The sequence below is a fragment of the Gallinula chloropus genome (assembly GCF_964237585.1).
Source record: "Gallinula chloropus genome assembly, chromosome: 1".
Lineage (NCBI taxonomy): Eukaryota > Metazoa > Chordata > Aves > Gruiformes > Rallidae > Gallinula > Gallinula chloropus.
The window spans coordinates 110,419,061-110,438,966 of NC_140085.1; positions in this window are offsets into that span (position 1 = coordinate 110,419,061).

The following is a 19,906-nucleotide window of genomic DNA, read 5'->3' on the forward strand; positions in this document are numbered from 1 at the left end:
TTGACCCCTATCATCTTCTGTTCATTGGGTTACATTGTGTAATAACACTACCATTAACCAAGATGTGAGCTAGTTTGTGCAAAATTTATGTTCCAATAGTTGTAATAAAATAGGTACATATTTTTTGATCCAATGTACTTATATCTCATACATATGCCAAATGATTATAATAATATATATCAGTGATGGTCTTCACATAAATATAAATTTAGCTGCAACTTTGCTATATCATTAGCCATAAAAACTTCTAGAGCACTGAGGCAATGCAGGCTACCAACGGGCAAACAATACAGCAGTTTACCTTCAGGGGATAATTTCAGCAAATCATTATCAGATTTACTTTCATTAACTCAGTGAAGCAAAGATCAACAATCATCCTGGTCTCACTTTATTGAAGAAGCATTATAACCCATGATAGAAGAACTTAATTCATTCTTAAACAAAACATACAATGTGTATGCTAGAATGAATGCAACCTTATTGAGTTTCTTCCTAGCACAGCAGTGTCAGCATTTGCAGAAGTTTTTAGTTTAGAAATTCAAGATTAACCTTTTTACAGTGTTATTATGAGCTCATTTTGAACTTGCCACCTTTATGTAGCCTGTTATTAGTATGCAATTATAAAATGTGTGAATTCATATTTGCCATCCATAAAACATCCATCAAACAGAGAAACAAATGTACACTGTAAAAGCCAATGGAGACTTTACTCAAACTGAAGTACTGTGCTTTTCTGATAAAGCATTCTAATGCCATTGTTCAGGTATATCGTTTTGTGATCTGGAGTTTCCCAATAGCCAAATGAACTTTACTATTTATTTGTTCTGGCATGTGTTGGAGCAGTTACACAATCTCAGTGTACCATAACAAGACTTTTGCAACTTTACTTATGCTAAAATATTTCATTAGAATTCTAGTCAATTATGTTGTATTCATGTCAAGTACAGTCAACTTTCAGACCAGACAATATAAGCAATACTAGTTTTGGTATACAGTTGTGGTAGACCTTTCTGTAATCCCTTGACTAGGAACTTTATTCTGTGTAGGCTGTTGCAGGAACACCAGTCTGATGATAGTTGGTGCCTGATTAGGGATTTATTCATTTGGAACCAGTTCGAGTGAAGGCGGAGAGAGGAAATCAAGATGCAATTTATCAGTCTGACAAGAAAAAGAGTAGACAAAGTACACAGCAAAGACAAACAAGAAATAGATAAATAAAAGTGGAGAATATTGAGCTTGAATTATGCTAAGAAATCCTGCTCTGAATTTTACAGATTGCAAATCTAATTTATTCATGTTGTGTCAACACTAAAACTTAATCAGTGCTCGATAGAGGTCACCATGTTTGTACAGTTTTTTTCTTCCTACATGGTCATTAATTTCATGAAAAGGCTACAACTACGATACAATATCACTCCATTAAGTCAAATTGCTAAGTCACACCTTGTTTATCCCCAGTGTCTGCTTATTAATGAAATATAAGACACACTCCTTTAAGTCTTAGCAAAATGCCAGAGTAACTGACAAGAAACTGTAGTTTCATATTGTGGCTGTCAGGAGAGGTCCCTGGGGACTGGAAAAAAGGTCACGTCACTCCAATTTATAAGAAAGAGAGCAAGGAAGACCCAGGGAATTACAGGCTGGTGAGCCTCACCTGTGTGCCTGGGAAGATCATCCTCCTGGATGACATGTTGGAGCACATGAGGGAAGAGCATGTGATCCAGGACAGCCAGCATGGCTTCACCAAGGGAAGGTCGTGCGTCACCAAGACTTTCTATGATGGAGTGACAGCATCAGTAGATAAAGGGAAGGCAACCAATGTCATCTACTTGCAATTGTGCAAGGCCTTTGACACAGTCCCCCACCACATCCTTATCTCTAAATTGGAGAGAAGTGGATTTGATGGATGGACCACCCAGTGGATAAGAAACTGGTTAACAGACCGTAGCCAAAGGGTGGTGGTCAATGGGTCTATGTCCAGATGGAGGCCGGTGACAAGCGGTGTCCCCCAGGGGTCTGTCTTGGGACCGGTGCTCTTTAACATCTTTATCAATGACATCGATGATGGAATTGAGTGCACCCTCAGCAAGTTTGCGGATGACACCAAGCTGAGTGGTGTAGTCGATACCCCAGAAGGAAAGGAGCCATCCAGAGGGATCTTGACAGGCTGAAAAGGTGGCCCCATGTGAACCTAATGAGGTTCAACACTGCCAAGTGTCAGGTGTTGCACTTGGGCCAGAGGGATCCCAGACATAGATACAGACTGGGAGTAGAGCTCCTGGAGAGTAGCCCTGCTGAGAAGGACTTGGGGATTCTTGTGGATGAGAAGCTTGACATGAGCCAGCAGTGTGCTCTTGCAGCTCGCAAGGCCAATGGCATCCTGGGCTCCATTAGAATAGGGGTGGCCAGCAGGGACAGGGAGGTGATTGTCCCTCTCTACTCTGCCCTTCTGAGGCCCCATCTGGAGTACTGTGTCCACATCTGGGGCCCGCAATAAAAGAAAGATGTGGAACTGTTGGAGAGGGTTCAGAGGAGGGCCATGAAGATGATTAGCGTCTGGAGCACCTGGCCTATGAGGAGAGGCTGAGGGAGCTGGGCTGCGGGAGGACCTCATTGCAGCCTTCCAGTACCTGAAGGGAGCTTATAAGCAGGAAGGGATTCAACTTTTTAAAAGGATAGACAATGGCAAGACAAGGGGGAATGGATTAAAACTAAAGGAATGAAGGTTTAGATTAGATATTAGGTGGAAGGTTTTTATAAAGAGAGTGGTGAGGTGCTAGAACAGGCTGCCCAGCGAAGTAGTGGATGCCTGGAGGTGTTCAAGGCCAGGTTGGATGGTGCCCTAGGCAACCTTGTGTAAATCCAGGCCTGAGGTTGGTGGCCCTGCCTTTGGCAGGGGGATTGGAGCTCTATGATCCTTGGGGTCCCTTCCAACCCATACCATTCTATTATTCATTTTATGATTCTATGGTTCTTATGAGCCATAAATAGAAAATATAATTTAGTCTCAGAATGAATCTTGAATATAAAATTTTAGTTTGTGGCAAAGGCAATGAGCTGATGACAACAGCCTTTTGCAGCTTCATGGATGGCACTGTGCTGCCATCTGAGAAGGGACAGTTCTTTCAGATGGAGGTCACAGAGTTTGGGAATTGTCAGGCCCCCATCACTGGTGGCCCTCCAGCTTATTCAGACACCTATGGACTTGCTGACATGCAGGAAATCGGGCTATCTGACCTCTTGAGGTCATTTTCCTTCACATCTGTGTATGACTTTTAAGATGGGCACAGAATGTTGAACTAGTAAATGTTGCTCAAGATTTTTTCGATAGTATAGTTCTGATTGTAAACTTCCCAAATGTAAGTAGAGTTGGAACAAATTTTGATTCTTTTCAATATCACAGAAAAAAAGTGACTGAATTAGAAAATTCTACTGCTAGACAGATGATTGGTAGCATAACATCAGCCTGTCATGCCTATTAATTCACTGTCAAACTTAAACACTTGTTCATCCTGGTCAGGTCCTCATCCAATTTTGTGTACCACTTCTTAGCTGTGTTTTCCGTAAGTGGTGAAACTGCCTTTCTCCTCAAATGACTGGCTTTAACAGAATAATTTTTTATATATCATTTTACTGACCCCACATGTCTTTGTGAGTCTGCAGAGCAGTTTCTGTGAGAAGTGGCCAGGGCTGCCCCATGATGGACACAGCTGGTTCCACCTGCCTCCAACTCAGTCAGCGTAGGACAGAGCTGAGTCACCATGGCAGCGCCTCAGGGAAAGCCTGGCTAAGAAAGGGCAAAGCCAGGGCTGAGGGGAGAAGGATGGGAAACAGCCCTTTAACCTACGATGGGAGAGGGGATGAGGTGCTCCTGGTGCCACTGCAGGGATCTCCTGCAGCCCCTGGAGACACCACGGTGAAGGAGGCCATATTCCTGCAGCTTGTGGAGGACTCCACATTGAAGCAGATGGGTAAGTCATGGAGGAACTGACCATGGAGAGATTACACTGGAGCAGGTTTATCTTGAAGGACTGAATCTTATGGGCATGACTCACACTGGAGCAGCAGAAAACTGAGAGGCAGAGAGAAGCTGTCATGGACTGCTCACAGCCCCATATTCACCACCTCCTGCACAGCTCAAGGATGGAGAGCTAAAGAAGATCAGGGTGAAGAAGTGAAGTTGATACTGGGAAAAGAGAGGAAGAAGGAAGGTGGTGGTTTATTTTTTTATTTGTTTCTCACCACTTATATCTATTTTAATTGCAACAAATGAAATTATTTTTCCTTAAGTTGAGTCTGTTCTGCCAATGGAGGTAATGACAAGTGAGTGAGGCTGGATATTACAGACGCTGTGAGATATGCAAGGGAGCAGAGCAGGAAGTCTCAAAGTAATCAGAGGAACAGGATTTGCCATTTAGCAGCAGCTAGGCAACTGTTTTGCTGGATGCAGCCTGATTCCTGAAGGGTCATGTCAATGTTCATGACTCATGCTTCCTAGTGATTGCTTCCAAGAGTCTTTCTTTGCTGTGACACACCACAGCAAGGCATGTTGCTTGATGGACAACTCCACACCACTGTCCAAAATATACCGTGTCAGGTGAGAACCTTAGAAAAACGTAGGTCCCAGACAAGCTGTCTGGAGGTAGCTGAGAGCCAGGCACATCCTTACTTCTGTGTGCCACTGGGAAGTGGCAGGATTGCTCCATTTGTCCTTGAAAGATAAGTGCATTCACTCAGCGACATGCCTGAGCTAACAAATCCTGCAGGATTAGAGCTGTTTCAGAATAAAGGCTGGCTGTGGGTCAGCATGGATAAACCATCCAGATATGAGTGAAGACTCTTTAGAAGTATGCTGTGACTTTAATTTCTCTTTATTTAAATGTGAATCTTATCATCATGTTAATGAATAGACATTGACTCTCTTCAAAATTCTCTGTACTCCTAATAATTTCTCTTCCTTAATAGTTGATACTGTTTCATAGACACTCTAGGTACTGCTGGAGGGTAGAGACAACAAATGCTGTGTGAAATTCAGCCATGGAGTGAGATAAACACAGTGCCTGAGCAAGAAGGGGTGACAATGTAGGTGGGAATGAAATAAAAGCTGAGAAAAGAGTAAAATGAAAAAATGAGAAGGAAAGCATGTCATGTCAAATTCACGAAATGCATGTAATTGAGTAAGAATGGTTGTCTTCCTCTGAATCAAAGGCAGTTGGTTCTTGGCTACTTTTCTCCCCTAGACAAACTATTTATATGGTGGTTATCCTTGTGTTTAGAGCCAGTTGTCCTGTTGGTTTTTTTTTTTATTATTATTAATGCTCTGATACTGTGTCTTCAAACATCCATAAAAGTGTTCATTACATGTGACTATCAGACTGTATGAGATTTTTAAAAAGCAGATGGAGAGCTTGCAAGTGTTTTTGATAGGAGATAAGGATTTAGTGATCAGCTATGTTGCGCTGGGCCTTGGAATCTTTCTATGTTTCTCATAAATCTAAAAAGCTAACAATATGGATAGAATTGTAGTTGATCTAAAGCACCAGAAAGCCTTGGTCACAAATTGAGGATTTAGCCTTATGTAGTGGACAAAAGTTTTAAAAGCATAATTTTCCTTAGCTGCTGTAAGTAATGTACTGTAGGCTGAATACAGTATTAATTGTGCTGATCGTACAGAGCTGCAGAAAGTGCATATATTATATTGTTTTACACATCCTGTGATCCTGTTTTCTTGATTTCAGCACATTTGAAATGCAAACTTGTCTTTGGGCTATTTAGAGTAAATTAATTTAGAAAAGTATTTGAGGGTAAAAATAACCGGGAAAAAACATAAATCTACATATGGTTGACAAAATAACTCTTCATTCTGATGAACGATATTTCCGTAGTTTATAAATAAATCAATTCAACTTCTTAACATTCTCAGCTTAGAAGCTACTCCAGAATTTGACAGTTTGATTTTAAGATGAAGTGCGGAAAAATAGACCATGTGTGAAGGTCACTGAGAATTCATTCAAGAGATTAAGCATTATAAATTGTCTAGCAATGTTTCAGATACTCATTTATTTATAAAAAGTGATCATAAGTCTTATAATAAGGTTTTAAAATATTTTCTAAAGAGATAAAATGAACAAAGGACTTAACGTTTATGATAAACAATATAGCCAGCAAGCTTATATGTACAAAGACATTAATATCACCAGATTTAGAAACAGAGATATTAAATGCCAATGTAAATTTTTTTTTCTTGTTGCTTGATCAGTAATTGGTAAATTTTCCTTTTGCAGAGGTCATCTAAGTTTTTAATGGCATGTAGCTTGTTTCCTCAAGAATTTTTTTTTATAATACAGAAAAACATATTTTCTATTATATAAATACAGTGATTAATGCCACAGCATGTTACAGAACACATTAAGAGCTTCAGTTTTCTGTATCCTATTTCTGTGTGTGCAAATGTGTAGGATGTCTTCCAGAATTACCATACTCGTATATGGTGTCCTAAAAACTGTATGCTTTGGGTTTCTCTGATAATATCTGGCATTTGTCATGCAGAGAGCAAGTGAAGATCAAGATATGTCCCTTCTGACACATCATTAAAAGAGGGTGGAATTTTGCCATAGGACCAAGGTGATCTCTTCTACGGAACCTTAATGTGACACATTTCTTGTTCTAAAGGAAATGCTTGAGGTTGCAGCATTTTGGAAGGCTGTAGCATCCATAAAAACATTCTGAAGAAAAGATAAAATGTAGAATGATTCATCTGTGTTTATAAATCCTAAATTCTCCTGAGTAATTCAAGGTCCATTTGACTTATGCTTGACTCTTCGGATACCTACAGATATGTCACATCTTAATACCAGGCTGACAGCACAGATATTTCTTTTTAACAAGTTCCATTGCAATACAGAAAATAAAAATAATTTAAAAACAATAATGATGGCAAAGCTTAGAACTAGAATCAGAATAGATTTCTTCAAGCTCAGCTACTTATATAGCAGCATTTTAATGAATAAAAAAGCAAAGAAAACAACTAGACCTTGAAGAACCATGTTTCCTTATCTCAGGAAACTATGAACAGGAAGATAGACCTCTTGCTTAATTTAATAGTCTGAAAATTTGCTGACTATAGTTAGAACTGTAAAAGGTAAATTCAGATTAAAAATTATTTTACCTAACATGAACACTTATTTTTAAATGGGATGAACTTGTGTTCTTGTATGATAACCACAGAAGTTATCATACAAAGTAGTAACCTTGTCATCCAGCTTCAGCATTAATCAGGTACCTGATCTATCCCTAATATACCTTATACACCTAAACTACCTGACTAATCTAGGCCTAAATGCCCTGAAATCATGTCCTTTAAAACCATAACAAACAGCCTTATTTATGGTAAAAGCAGTCTTCACGTACCTGTGGTCTCCTAGGGCACATGAGGAGAAGGAGGGTGTCACATTGTATTAAGATTTTTGTAGAAAACTGAATGCTCAAATACTGTTCAAGAAAAAGGAATGGAAATCAAAAGTGTATGCCACCATTCTATCAATTCCTCTCCATTAAGTTGTTTATGATTTGATGGATTCAAGAATTGGCTTAGGATACTTTAGATATTGGGATACAGAGGTTTCTACTATTTCTCCTATTTGTCTCTTTAAAAGACTCAAGTAATCCATAAAAAAATCTACCAATAATTGAAGAGATTGTTTTATTTTACTGTATTACCATATGATGATCTAAAAATAAAGCTCAAATGTGTCATTATGAATGTACAATTTTACATTAGTGAAATTGATTCACATGATCTGACAACTACATTCTGCGAGAGTTTCCAATCTCATGAATTTTAGAGCTGTCAGTTACTGGAGAAAAAAGGAAAAATAGAACTTCAACATAATAAGCTACCTCAATTTTCCACATTTGTTATATAGCATATACATACACAATAAGTTTCAAAGTTACTAATTAAAGTGCAACATAAAAAGTTATATTAAAGACTTACTGAGTGTAGGCTTTCTTCACAGCAGAATGATCCATTTTTTCCTTGGCATGCAGGTAAGTTAATACATTATTGAAAAATCAATCTAAGCTGTTTTGAATCCATAAATAATTAAATGTTCTGATTCAAAATTCCATCTTTTTACTTATAAACTGCAGCTGACATTTTTATATAATGTAAGACCCTACATGTTATTTGCTTGTTAATTGCCAAATATCAAAGAGATAGAGTGGAGAAAAGGGGTAAAGAAGAGAGGGAGACAGAAAAGAAACTTTAGATGCTTTTCAGCCATGTATCACTGGCATTTCCAATGAACATTTAACAAATCTCATGAGGTTCTTTATAATTCCTGGTCTGATCAGTGTCTTGGGAATCCCATCTATGCAGAAGAGCACAGAAATCCTGGTATGGAGGCTGCTGGGGCATCAAAACTTGGAGCTGTGTGGTTTTCAAATTAACCACTAAACTGTAGAGTTTTTTAAGCTGTATATAAAAACCAGAAGAGTAAGGTTTCTACTCAGACTACAATAAAATACTTCGCAGTCTACAGATACAGCAAGGTCTACAGAAATATTCAGTTGATAATGTTCTGTCAAAGCATTTTTCCTTTCTGGTGCTTCATTTAAAAATAAAAATAAATAAATAATAGACAATGGCTTTCTATGTGTAGATTAGCTCATTAGCATAAGTCTTTTTCCACCTGTTACCTATGTGTTTGGGATCAATAATTATGCCAAAATAACCATAGCAACAGAAATTAATCTGGATGCCGAATTTAACCCCAAAAATTACTGTGTACTGCTCAATTTGAAAATAAAAAAGATAATGCAATATAAAAAAAATATATCTAAAATTGGAGGAAAAATTAATGTTAGCAATACAAAAGATGCATTTGTGTTTATGCTACAAAAGCCAAAAGAAGTTGTTTTATATTCATCCTGTTACGATGCCTAGAGACAATACACACAATATTTCATGTCAATCTAATTAACAAGGAATTAAAAAAATAATTTCTTCCTCACTGGGTGAAGTCCTATGGTCATTTAAATGCTCAATAGAATAAGTTCCTTCCAGCCTTCTGAATTTCTCTTCAATTTCTTTGAAAGATTTCTCCAAAGTATTATATCTATATATTTTGGGACTATGAACTTGACTAAAAATTCACTGAAATTCAATTCAGTATGTTTCCTTCATCTTTCCTGGTATTTGGCCATGTGCTGAAGGGACAGGATACAGCATCTTCTCTAAATGGAAAAACTAAGCACCTGCTTCTATCTTTCCCTTCCTTTAAAACATGAGACATTTGTTGAAAATCAACAAATCTAAAAATTTAAATGTTTCACAAAACAAAACCTGAAGTTTTTTAGGTCAATACTGGTTGGTTTTACTGAAAAAAAAAAAAGTCCCTTCCTCCCCCCAAACCCAAACCAAATGAAACAAAAAAACCCCACACACCCACAATGTTTGTTATTGGATGACTGAATTTACAGAAAAAAAAAAAAAAAGGTTGGTTATTGACAGACACTGAAATTAAAAAAGGGTCTTGTCTTCATGAAATCACTTATTGGGAAAACAATACTTTCCCAGATAATTCCAATTAAAAATGATACCTGCTCACTATCTCTTGTCCCTTCCTGGCCTCTTGGACTCGTCTTGGAAGTGAAGTGAAAACATGCCATGCTCTTCCATCACACAAGATGCCTCTGGCAATACATACACCAGGAAAAGTGAATTGGTATATTTATGATTGAATTCTTGACAATTTTGGGTTTTGTTCACTGTACTGTAAAAAATAAACAACTCTCCCAAGGCCAACAGAAATACAAGATCGTAAAACTAAAAGGAGCATTTTTATACAGTAAACCCTGATTTTTAATTTTTTAAAAAAATATTACTGTCTAGCATAATACTTTCCATCACAATATATTATGTATATATTACATCTTAAAGCTTTTTAACCCTCTTAAAGTGAAAGATTCAGTGAACTATAGAGTGGCAAAACCTCCAAATGAAGTTTTATTTTCTTAATGGAAATTTAGCAGTGTCTGTGAGTCAATCCACGCTGTTCTAAAGAAAATATGTATCTCCAGAAAAGAGTATTTGAAAATACTTTTGAAACTCATTAAGCCATCCAAGACTCAGCTAGCTGCTTTCAATTTTTCTAGACTAAGCTGCTATGAAAATTCCAGTCTTATCTGAATGGAGTATGATTTAACAATGAAATTTAATATTCTGAAAAGGGCCAAGACTGTACATATTTATATTACTGCATAGCTGTATCGATTGAAGACAATTTCTTAATAAAAACATCGCTTTCAGAACAACACAAATATTTAATGTATCACTGAAAAAAAGCTGTGGGAGAGAAAATAAAGATAAATAGAACATAGACAAAAGATTTATGCAAGCTGAAGAGAAATAATTCTGACAATTTATCTTAATGAAAGTAAACATTAAGACTTGGATTTTTTATTTTTTATTGACCACAAAAAAGAGGGGGTTTTAATACAGATTGGTAGGTAAAGAAAAAAAACCCAAACCACCAAACAAAACTAACAATCTCCTATAAGATTTTCTTGAATACAAATATACAGTAGTCATTAGCTGAAGCAAAACATAACTAAATCTTAAATAAAGTTTACAGAGAGGAGCATAACTGTCTCCAGTGTTAGCGCTGTAGGGAGAAAGGAAGTAAAAAAAATCTCCTGCACTAAAAATATATTGTGTTAGTGCTGCTAGATATTTTTCAATATAAATCTTTTTGAGTTAATATGCAACAAAGCTTCTACGAATAAAAATTTGTTTGCGTATTAAGGTGACCTCAAGGATTTCTTGTACTCAACACACTTTAAATTCTTGTACTCAGCACAATCTGTTGTTCTCCTTCCAGAGCTGTCTGTACTAGTTCTAGTGATGTTCTAGAATAAGTCCTTTGCTATTATGAAAATATGTCAAAGTCAACAAGTAGAACTAACACTATAAGAATGTAGTACATTGACAATATACTACAATGACACTATTGACAATAATAATATAATGAAATATTACTATGGTTGAGATTTAAACATATGCCTGTTAATATATACTGATCTTGACACATGTAATATGAAATCTTGTCCTCAGATATTTTTCATGATGAGTTGTGCTATTTTCAGCCATTGAAAGGATGAGGTATTAAGTAACAAATATTCATTAAAGATACCTACCATGACTACAATATAGATATGATGTTGGTAATTTACTTATGTCTAGAAATGACATAGAGAAAATTTGGTTTGCTTTTCTTTTATAGTTCCATTAGAAACAGAATAAATCAAAAGTGAATGGACATCTCCCTTTAGAAGGGGAAATGGTGGAGTGATGCTGTATGGTTGTACCTTCCGAGTGGTTTTCTGTTGGTGCTAGAAAGAGTTCTCTAAATACTCCCTCCCTGTAAAAAAAGTGCACCAGACCCCTCCAGGCTATGAACATAAGACCTGGGTATCCTGGAGGCAGCAGGTTTATTATTTCTCTAAATTTCAGGGATCAAGCACCAACAGAGATCATCCCGAATCCCACATTTTGCTACCTCTTATGTTCCTGCTCCTTCCTCTTTATATCCTGAGCTCCACCATCTCATAATCATCAACGTTTCTCATTTCTGCCATTTCTTTTGTTTCTGTCTTGTTGGTCTACATAATGTTCAAGGTTGGCCAGCTTCTGCATATGTATTACTCCTGTTTACCTTTTGTAATTTGTATCTGGTTTGCTGACAGTTTTGGCAGCAGATGAGCTACAGCAGTCCTATCTGTGAGGAGCTGCTAGAAGCTTCCTCTGTGTCGAACAGAGCTAATTCCAGCCAGCTCGAAGACACACCCACCACTAGCCAAACCTGAGCCCACCAGTGATGATGGCAGCACTTTCAGTACAATATAGATAAGAAGGGGGAAAAACTGCTGTACAACAGCAGCCAGGAGAGTGGAGTTACAGAAACAACTCTGCAGACACCAAGGTCAGTGACAAAAGAGGGGAAGGTGCTCCAGCTGTCACTGTAAATATTACCCTGTAGCCCCTGAAGACCTTGGTTAGACATACTGTCCCCCTGCCGATATCCACCTGCAGACAGTATGGAAGCAGCTGTGCCATCCCACCTTGCTGACACACAGTCCATGTGCATCTCCCATTGTATGTCCCCTATTCTCCCTGTCTTCATAGGGGTGGGAGGTTGTCTATATTGGGCATTACCCATGAGAACGGTGACTAGCAAAGTAATTTCTTTTCCCCTTTGGCATAACTGTGCCCCTTTGAAAGTACAGCGTTCCCACAACAAAATTAAATCAGTAACACCTCGGTAGGGAATATAGTACTTGTAGAAATGCCAGTTTCTTTGGCTTTGATAGTACACACAATATTTTTAGCATATCACTATTTTTTTGTTAGACATTTGCTATTCTCTCCTATCCAAATACACCAAAGTGCTCTACACACGATTTCAATAATTATTTGCTCTGAATAGAACTTAGCAGAAATTAAAGCCTAGGGCCTCATTGTGCTAGGTCCTGCACACATGTGGGATGAAAAGATTGCCTCTTCAGCAGAGAGCTTATCATCTAAATTGTTAGAAAGTATGCACTATTACAGAGATGATTCAAGCTATTTGATCAAAAAGCTAGGATTTTCAAAGGCAGATAAGAAATTCCTGTTTCTGCTCAACAGCATAAAGTATTCATGAGATTTCTTGCTATACTCTCATTTCATCACTCATATAAACCACTGCCATACAGCCATCCTAGACAGACTAAAAATTACACTCTTGAACAATTAATAAGTATTAAAGAAAACTTCCAAAGATAAGTTTTCATTCAGCCAGTCTTCTGACTATAAGTTTAAAATACTAACGCTAAAACTGAAAAATGATTTTTTGCTTCTGTAAGGCATATTGCCTAAGAGGAGAATATAACATAACTAAGGACCCTTCTGAAACACCTTACCATTTGGAAGTATTTCCTGACTCTATAGAATCCATGAGAGTTCTGAGATTAACTCAGTCCTGAACTTGAGTTTAAATTTTAACTACTGTTACTACAACAGTTTTGTGATGGTTTAACCAGTCTCTCCAGTGCCTGCAGTGCCTCCTCCCTTCCTCCCTTCCCCTTTTTCACATACCTTGGTGTCTGCAGAGTCTCTTACATCTTCTCAGTCCCTTCTCTGGTGGCAAAAAGCGTCTGCTTGCGGGTTTTTTTCTCCTAAATGTGATTCTCAGAGATGCTGTGACTATCAGTGATGGGCTTGGTCTTGGTCAACAACAACTCTGGCCTTGAGCCCAGTTGGTGTTTACTCTGTTAGGCCTGCAGAGAGCTTCTGGCCGCTTCTTGCAGAAGTCCCCTCCTGCAGGCTCCCCCCAACTCCACCAGAACCTTGCTACTTAAAACCATAGTAAGTTCTAGGGTGACTCCTGATAAAACGTTCTTTGGAAGAACTTTTGTGTTATACTCATTGCAGGAAGAGATGTAGCATTGAATCACAGAATCCACTCCCCTGCCATGGGTAGGGACACCCTCCACCAGACTGGTTGCCCATCCAACCTGGCCTTGAACACAGCTGGGGAGGGGGCTGCCACAGCTTCTCTTGGCAGCCTGTGCCAGGGCCTCACCGCCCTCACAGGGAGGAATTTTTTTCATAATATCTAAATCCACCCTCTTTTGGTTTAAAGCCATTACCCCTTGTCCTATTGCTACACTCTCCATCTTTCCTGTAGGCCACCTTCAGGTACTGCAATTCTGTTATAAAGGTCTCACTGGAGCCTTCTCTCCTCCAGGCTAAACAAGCCCACGTCTCATCCTGTCTTCATAGGAGACATGCTCCAGCCCTCTGACCATCTTTGTGGTGCCTCCTCTGGACACAGTATTCCAGGTGGGTGTCACAATCCTCAACTAGACAGACCACTTTGGCAGAGGTTAAACCCCCTTGAATTTCAACTGACCTCAAATTGCTCTGGGTGACTGGGGACGTCTGGGCTTAACTCTTGAGTGAGCTTCAACTACATGTTTTTTCATGACCAGTTCTTCATGTTTCTTGGGAAAAGAATCAAGACTCAAAATGGAGTCAAGTGTCAAATCACCTTATTCAGCCCACAACAAACATTCAAGAGAACGGGGGAAGAAAGAGAGAAAAGATTGGAAAAAAGAGAGAGAAAAAGAGATCGCTACGGATTTGTAGTGTCCCATCAGTCCCATGTCTTCAGGTCTGGTGGGGGAATGTTCCTTCCTGTATTTATTGGTCTTGCGCTTTTATGGAGTTGTCTCATTGCATAGTCAATAAGTCCTTGGCATTGCCACACTTTCCACCCAGGAGTAGGATGTATGCCCCTAAACCTCTCCAGAGAGTCCCTGAAAGTTCAAGGGAGTCTGAGCCCCCTCAAGAATGTTCGAGCTCCCTCACAATTTGCCCTTCCTTTGATCTAGGGCCTGGACACATGCATAGAGGACTTGCACTACATACTTCAAGATAAGCCACTTTGAGATGTATAAGACATATATCTTACCTCTTATCTCTTATCTCTGCCCTCGTGAGGCCCCATCTGGAGAGCTGTGTCCAGATCTGGGGCCCGCAATACAAGAAAGATGTGGAACTGTTGGAGAGGGTTCAGAGGAGGGCCACAAAGATGATTAGAGGGCTGGAGCATCTCCCCTACAAGGAGAGGCTGAGGGAGCTGGGTTTGTTCAGCCTGGAGAAGAGAAGGCTGCAGGGGGACCTCATTGCAGCCTTCCAGTACCTGAACGGAGCTTACAAACAAGAGGGGAATCAACTCTTTAAAAGGGTAGACAATGGCAGGACAAGGGGGAATGGATTGAAGCTAAAGGAAGGAAGGTTTAAATTAGATATTAGGAGGAAGTTTTTTACAAAGAGAGTGGTGAGGTGCTGGAACAGGCTACTCAGAGAGGGTGTGGATGCCCTGTCCCTGGAAGTGTTCAAGTCCAGGTTGGATGGGGCCCTGGGCAACCTTATTTAGATTCAGGCCTGGAGGTTGGTGGCCCTGCCTGTGGCAGGGGGGTTGGAACTCTATGATCCTTCGGGTCTCTTCCAACTCAGACCATTCTATGATTCTATGATCTGTTCCTTACAAGTGGAATTCACTTTGTTGTATGGGTGTCATGGAGATGATGCTGATTGAGAGAAAGAAAAGAGGGGGGTATGGAATACCTCCTTAATGGAATATCATGACAATACACAGTCCCTTCACGTTGTGATGCACTTGACCATGGATCCAGCACTACTGACATTCAGGCTGAAGTTTAATAGAGTCAAAGCAAATAATTTGCTGTAAATATTTCTGGAATTCAGCACAGTTTTATAATCTGAACTTGCTATCTCTAAGCTTTAGAACTTATTCTACAAAGATACATGCATACCATAAGTTTTGAACTAATCAGCAAAGTTAAGTATGTTTTTTCTTATCTGGAGTTGTGTACAAAAATTGTTTTAGAAGGATTGTTAAAAATGCATAATAAAAATGCAGTTGTTTGTCCGGTTGAGACACACATACCTAAAAGAACATAAATAAACAGCTATCTGATAAATTATTTAGGCAAGTGTTCTCATTTTTATGGCACTTCTTCAATATACTTTAGAAGTCCCAAGTTACAAAAGCTTAAATTCAGCTCAGTATTGATTTTCAGCTGATAAGCCTCTTTCGATCTTCAGTAAATTAAAACTGTAAATTGTGGCTGCACAGTTACATACTATATTTTACTTTCTGGAATGCTCTAAAGGACTTTTCCTTGTACAAAAAGGGGAAAAAAGAAATAGTCCTTCCCAATAAATTCTCTTAAGAATACTTAATTATAGACAATTTTTTCTTCATTTATTTGAAAAATAAAAGTCTGTATTTGTAATTATTAAATGTATGTGGTGGTTTGGCCTTGGCGGGAGGCCAGACACCCGCCAAAGTCAATCTAACTCTGCCCCTTTTCAGCTGGACAGGGGAGAAAATATATATTGAGAGGCTTAGGACAGGGAGAGAACATTCTGCAATCAGTGTCAGGGGCAAAACAGACTCAACACAGAATGAAGAAAACTCTCTAATTTGTTACACTGCACTGCACACCCAGTGACCCCAGAGTTGGATAATGAGAAGTGTGGCCAGATCTTAAAGCACCTACCCCTACCTCTCCCTTCTTAGCAGACTTCACTTTAGTTATGATTTCACTCCCTTCTTCCTCATCATGGGACGGGGAGGGGCAGGGAATGGGCAAAATGGAGTTCTCAATCAGATCCTCAGGAGCTGTTTTCCTTCTTAGTTGGGTAGGGGACATTCCTCACACCCTTCCCCTGCTGCACCATGGGGCCCCACCCACGGGACAGAGTCCTCCATGAACTTCTCCAGCATGAGCCCTGTCCCACATAGCTTCAGCTCTTCACCAGATTCCCCAGCATGGGTCACTTTTATGGGGTGCAGTCATAAATCGTAGAATGTCTCTGAGTCTCTCAGGCCCAGACTGCTCCAGCCTGGGCCCCCACGGGGTCACAAGCCCCCCTCCCCAACAAACCTGCTCCAGTGTGGGTCTCTCTCTCATCTCTGTGTCTCTGTCTCTCTCCATGGCGTGCAAGTGCTGGCAGAGTCTTGTTCCAACACGGGTCACAGTGTCTTCTGTATGTCTCCACCTGCTCCAGCGTGGGGCCTCTCCACAGGGTACAGGTGGGGTCTGTGCTCCCCGTCTTTTTCCATGGGCTGCGGGGGACACTCACTCCACCATGGGTTTCTCCATGGGCTGCAGGGGCATCTTTCTCTCCAGCACCTGGGGCGCCTCTTTCCCCCACCTCTTCACTGGCTTTGATGCCTGCACAGTTTCTTTCATCTTCTCACTCCCTCCTCTAGTGGAAAACAGCAGCTGCTTGCATTTTTTTTTTTTTTTCTCCTAAATGTGGTTCCCAGAGGCGCTGTGGCTGTTGCTGATGAGCGCGGCGTTGGTCAGCAGTGGGTCTGGCCTTGAGCCCAGCTGGTGTTTGCTTTGTCAGACCTGCGGAGAGCTGCCAGCTGCTGCTTACAGAAGCCACCCCTGCAGCCTCCCTTCTCCACCAGAACCCAGACATGCAATAATACAAGGATGGATTATGTTGGGTTTTTTTCAAAGTTTTAATCCCAATTGTCTTTTCTCCTGCAATGTTCTAATTTTCCTAAAACCCATTAAGAGTACAAACCTATTCAGATAACTGTAATTTGACTCTAAAGGATTATTGACTATCTCAAACTAAAGGACACTAAAATTAAGCAACATCCAGAAAAAAGCCACACAGGATCTTGAAGGCAACTGGAGTCTCATCTGCGTGTGGACACATGCAGCGAACTTTAGAAGTTTCTCCCTATACTAAAAATAGATTTATTTAGCATGTAGGACTTAGATGTCAAAATACAAGCTAGGAAATGGCATTATTTATTTATTTATTTATTTATTTATTTATTTAGCATATAATTTCAAGAGAAAAGCTGAGAAAAAATTGTGAGAAGTCTTAATGAGAGAAGGTGGTGGTAAAAGAAGATGGTGGTTGTAGAACTGAGGCACTTCTGGAGTCCCAGACATATTTTTATGTAGTGGAAGACTCACTATGCAAAGCACAAATAAGTGTCCCTGTTCAACAGCACTTGGCAGACAAAAGGAAGATGATCAACCATGCATACTTTATCAGACACAAGCCTATATGACATACACCTTAAAACATGAGATGTAATGAAGAAACTGAAGGTCTCATCCTCCTTTCACAGGCACAGATCAGGAGTACCACGTCACAAGTGCAAACTAACCTTCAGTGCTTCACTGCCCAAGCAGAGTGAGTGCACTGGGGCATAGGTCCCACAACCACCAAGGGTGGTGTTGCTACATGGATTGCAGCTCTAACAACTGCAGCAGCAGATTGATAAAGTCCAGTTTTGAGACTGATATGTGGCAGTGGGGAGGCCCTTCCAGTGTGATAATGATGGGCACAACATGTGGTCATAGCTTAGCATGTGGTCATACTGTGATCTGAAGCCTATGCAGACAAGTTGGATCCTACTGTTGGAGGGTGTACTGAAGGCCATGCCAGTCTGTCAGTGCTGTTTGTTGTGCCAGAGCTGGAAAGCTGAAGATAATCTCCATACTTTATGGCAGAGGGGGTTGATGGACAGGCATAGATTTTTGCTTCGTGGGTTTCAATGTTAAAAAACAATGCATCAAATCAGAGATGAAGGGATATATTTTGCATGTCTAGAAAACACAACAGTTAATAAATTAGGGATTCTAATACAGGTAAAGATGAGGAAGCCAATGTTTCATCTTAGAAGAAAATCGCCTTATGTAATCACCTTGAAATACTTGGATATATTTATTTTCTGAAAGTTTTTATAACAGTAAGATCAATGGAAGAATCATAATTGGAGTTTCCCAAAGGAGTCTTGATGAGATTACTGTATGATATCCAAAATCTTGTGTTTGTGTATATGAGTGAAGAATCTATGCAATTTAGCTCCCCATTTATCCTAAAAATTATTTTACAGCTAAGTAATAGATCTTGGACTGAAGAGTTTTATAACCTATAAAGCTCAAACATGAATTGGCATGAAAATGTAAATTACACTGTTTATTACATTATCTAGACATGTACATTTGATGCAGTAATCATTTAGCAGTTAATCATCTTGCCAGGATTTTAATCTGTTGCTTGCTACTAGCTGAGATCTCTTATAAATGGATTTTCTCCATTGTTGTTCTATTAATGCAATGTTTTCCTTTGAAATTTGAAATGAAATATGGAAAAAAATACATAAGTATTATGAAAATAAACCAAAAAATATTACATATCTGAACACTTCGCCTGTACTGCAGTCAGCATTAGACTGCCTTGATATTCTCAATATGTATTTGCCAGGTCTTTGCTTAATTGTGAAAAATTGAGTACCTAAAAAGATTAATGTCATGATATAGGAGACCAGGATATAAAAGTCTTTTAGATTTACATAATCTAAAAGACTGGATTTCTTACTGTGATATAAACTGTGATATAACTTGTTACTTTAAATCTTCTCTTATAAATACCTTAGCAGCTGCCTGTGAAATTATCCTAGAATACACTCTGAATAACTGGGAAATAAACATGGGCTTGGAATTGTGACACAAAAAGTGTGAGGGTAAGACAGTGGAAAACATCAGACCAAGTAGAAAAGCACGGATGGTTAGAAAACCAAAATTTTTACAATAAATGAGCTACTCCACATAGACTGATAAACATTGGAATATATGCTGTATTTTAAAAAGAGAGAGAAATAAAAAAGATAAAATTTAAGATAAAAAAGGCCATAATGAAAGAAATAAGTAATTTTATTTTCAGAAAATGATTAGGAAACAAAATAACTGAAGATTCTGGGAATAAAACTTATTTTTATTTGAATATTGTCATAGAATTTAATTCTGACTCTTTTTTGGAGAAGATTTACAAGCTATATTTGTGACTTTTCTTATTGCATGAAATTTATTTTTCCATTCAAGCGATATTTCTTGCTATGTGTTCAGTTTTAAGCAAGTCAGTTGAACCATACTAATTATTATGATCAAATTTCTGCAATGGAAATCATTCTGTACAGTTTGTTTTAAATATTGTTTTATAGAAAGAGTGTATCACGGGTGTCATTGGATACAACAGATTAAGAGTCTTTACTATACCAGCTTCTCTTTTGCTGTGATGGCCTTGCAATAATCTTTCATAAACTACATTTGCAAAAAAGAATGCCCTTATGTTTTCAGAATTCTGTGGCCCTTCTATTTCTGACTTTCTATTTAGTCACTCAGCCAACTTCTTTCTGTTCCAGTTAACTTGAAAAAAATGTAATGAAAATACATATTTTGCAACCAGATTTTCTAATGTTGCTCAAACTTGAGATGGATTTGTTTTCCTGCAAAA